At 31.2% G+C, this 3805-nt stretch overlaps 1 long non-coding RNA gene across 1 annotated transcript; it reads left to right on the top strand.

The window, feature by feature from the left end:
• The first annotated feature begins 394 nt into the window (after nucleotides 1–394).
• LOC145070335 (uncharacterized) lies at nucleotides 395–3318 on the top strand. The gene is made up of 2 exons (XR_013689901.1): nucleotides 395–1218; nucleotides 2439–3318. It is a non-coding gene; the product is annotated as an uncharacterized LOC145070335 (long non-coding RNA).
• The last annotated feature ends 487 nt before the right edge of the window (nucleotides 3319–3805 follow it).

Genomic DNA, 3805 nt, shown 5'->3' with positions numbered 1-3805 from the left:
TAAAAAAGTGTCATTTTTACAAGGTCAACTGGAAATCTTGTGTATATGCATATGTATATATATATGTATATTCATATGCATACACATATGCATATAGTAATTCCAGAATCTGCATATATATTCTTAATAAATTTACCTTATCCACATGCATATAATTGTATGTTTTATAAAGTGCATCTGTATATATATATATATATATATATATATATATATATATATATATATATATATTCATAGTATGCATACATATATTCATTTGTATATGAATATTCATATGCATATAATTATTATATATATAATTAAATCACGGCATTCTTATGAACAGTACCTAACTCGAGGTACTGTTCAACGGGTTGCTTTGACTCAATCATAGTTTCTTTAACATGTCCGCCGATCCACCGCCTCCATCATCGGCTTCTAAACCTCACAATAACACTTCTCGATATCTACTCCACCTTCTCCACCGCTCATCTTATCCGATGCGTTTCCCATAACCCTACACACTTCCGGGTCGTTGCACCCCGCTATAATTTGTGTATTCGACCTTTAAAGTGTGACTGACAGTGATGAAACAGAGGTTGAAGAAGCCATCAATTTCTCCATGTTTTCGTCGACACATAGTCTTTGTCCGGCGCCCGTCGGTTGCCTTCCGCCTGCTGACGCCCTTCCGTCGGTCTTTACGACCTTCGTTTTGCTGAAAATCGACTCGACAATCGACCGGTGTTCGACTTCATGTATACTCGACTGTCTAAAATCGACTTACGGTCACATCCCTTCTCTAAAATCGAACGACGATGCCCTGGTAAGTGGTCATTTATGATTTTCCTACCCTAATTCGTCATACTCTATTCTCTATTCTTCCCTAATTCTTCATCTGTGATAACATCTGGCAATTTAGTCAAACGATAGCAGTAGCATCGTTAACATGCCGATTAGGTCATTTTGTTGTCCTGTTGATGTAATGTCTCGAACTGTATTTTTCATCAATCTTAACTCCACATTTGGTTCACTTAGAAAAGAGTTATCCAGGAAAGGTGTCTATTTTGCCACAAGCCATAACTTAGGGAATGCAGATACAGTCTATGATACATCCCAATGCAGGCGCTACCTCTCAATAGCTCAATGTCTATCTTGCTTCGATGTGGGGGTTTCTATATTAACTTCATGTGAAACTACCCGAAATGGTGCTTATGTTATTGTTGATGACTGTTTCATCAGGTGAGTTGTTATTATGCTTTATCAATCTGACACTTTCAATCTTACTACTTGCACACCCATAGGTTTGTTTTCAAATTAATACTAGCCAATTATCAAAGATAACCAAGCTTGAGAATTGAGATGCCAATTATAATGAAAATTTAGTGTTTTTCTTTCAACTTTTATGATGAAGGTGGGTTTGATAGACATCGATATCATAGACTGATATTTAATAGAAAACAGATTACATATCACTTGACAATTTCCTGAAAAACAGGTGCCTACCTTCTCAATAATACCATAATTGCATTAATATTAATATAATATATATTTTAAGTCCATTACAAAACTTACAAGTTATATAGATCATTAACTTACGATACCCTTTATGTTTTAAAAAGAAAAATACTTCCTTTGTCAAGTTGATTTTTGGTTCAATTACAAATTTAATTGTTAACATGTATCATAATTCATTTATCTTTTATGCAGCCAAACAAGTACAAAGATTTACTGAGAGTGATTTTCTTCTTTCTTATTTGCCTTTTCCTTATTCTATGTTCTTTTTCCTGTACTGTTTTGTTTTCTCACTCTATTTTCTTGGGAATGAAGAATTTACATAATAATTTCAGTTCATCTTCTTTTACAATAGTGATTATGTGTGTGAAGAAGATTATGAAGATACAATATTACTCAGTTTTTGACAAATTTGATAAGTCAGCCTTCAAATTAATGAAGCTTTGTAATGTAAGTTATTGTGTATATTAACTTAAAATGCGGTCTCTTCTTTGCCACTTGCCTGAAGGTTTGAAGGTTTAAAACAATGTATTATAGTTCTCAATATGGACATCAATACATCAAGGTGGTCTAATCAATGGGGATCAAAGCCTATATGATAATTGTAGACTTTCACCCATATATTTGATCTAATATTTATTTTAAATGTCTCCATTTTCGGTTAGTGGCATATTTTTATGTTTTGGGTCTAATCACATTGGTTTTAAAAAAACCAAACATCGACTGTAATTCTGTTCTTAACTTCCTAGTGTTCTGGGTGTCATAGATGACAACTTCTGATGTTAAATATTAATGCATAAATATATTCCACCCAAGATTAAATATAATATCATATCATATTAGAACTTTATCCATAGATATTAAACTTTTTAGGATTCCAGATCTCCAAATTTTTAGCATTTTATACCTTTTTAGTTACTGTAATTATGATATTTTCTTGTAATCAGCTGGAGTATTTGATGGATGGATCTCTATGGACGAACCAGGCTATCCGGTAATAGAAGGTGATTCGTATCTTTGTCACTTTTTCAGATATTGATCAGAAGAGAACATCTCAATATCCCAACTACAAATGGAAGAAAACATGGGAAGTTACGAGTGTAGGTGTAATGGCAATTTCCTCCACTTTAAAGAACATAACACATGTCTTAGTGTGTATTTCAAAATATTTACATTTTTCGTGTAAAACATAGTTCATATAAATTGGTAAAAAAACAAAATGTTGTTGAATTTATTGGTAAAAGATGAAACATCGTTACATCGATTGGTAGAAAAGTGAGTTTGTTGTATAAAGAAATACATTTAAATTTCAACATATATATATTTTTAAAATTTAACATATGTATATGTGATATTGACGATTGATAAATAGGAAATAGGTGAAGATGTTGCTACGCGCGAGTGCTGGGTGGAGTTTTGCATGGACTGTTGTTCTTGGTGTTGCAACTATGGATACAGATTCTACAAATATTACCTTTTCCCTTTATTTATTTTGTAATTGTTTTTTTTTAAACATTTTTGCACTTCCATGAAATTAATATCCATAATCTTGATGATGAGGTACATACTACACATACATTTGGAGATCAAGGCTATGATGGCACAATATATGCCCTTGGGTAATGAAAGAGTAAGCAGCATGTGCTTTTGGTGTTCGTATGTATATTTTGACACCATCTCATGTATTGTATATGCTATATATATTAGTTTGTTTTAAGATTTTTTGTCACTCCATAAACTGTATCATATGTAATTCACATCCAACCCATGCAAAGCATGGGCACCTACACTAGTTCTTATTTTATATGAAATTGTATTCTTAATAAACTTACCTTATTTATATATATATATATATATATATATATATATATATATATATATATATATATATATATATATAATGAGAACATTTGAATATAACATATATATTTTCAATTTGAAAAAATTGAATATCATTTTAAATTAATAAAATATTACATTATTTGACAATTTATTTCCTATGTGCCACGTACAAAGTTTATGCCTTGACTTGGTAAAAATTGTAGCAAATTTGTTTTGATTATTGGGTCTTTATCTGTTACAACAATTTGAGGTTGTTTTCCAAATGTTGGATTAAATGAGTTTAAAAGCCATGTGCATGATTCAACAATCTCATTTGATAATAGACCAACACCAACTGTAACACTCCTCCTGTGGTTATCAGTTGTTTTAATCTAATAAAGAACATCTTATATATGTGTATATAAACAAATATATTAGAAATTGTGTCAACCCAACATTTCGAATCAATGTAACGACCTAAAATGTCAAAAAT

Source organism: Lactuca serriola, chromosome 8 (genome assembly GCF_051521515.1).
Source record: "Lactuca serriola cultivar US96UC23 chromosome 8, Lser_US96UC23_V15, whole genome shotgun sequence".
In the NCBI taxonomy this organism is placed as follows: domain Eukaryota; kingdom Viridiplantae; phylum Streptophyta; class Magnoliopsida; order Asterales; family Asteraceae; genus Lactuca; species Lactuca serriola.
This window is presented reverse-complemented; position numbering and strand designations above follow the sequence as displayed.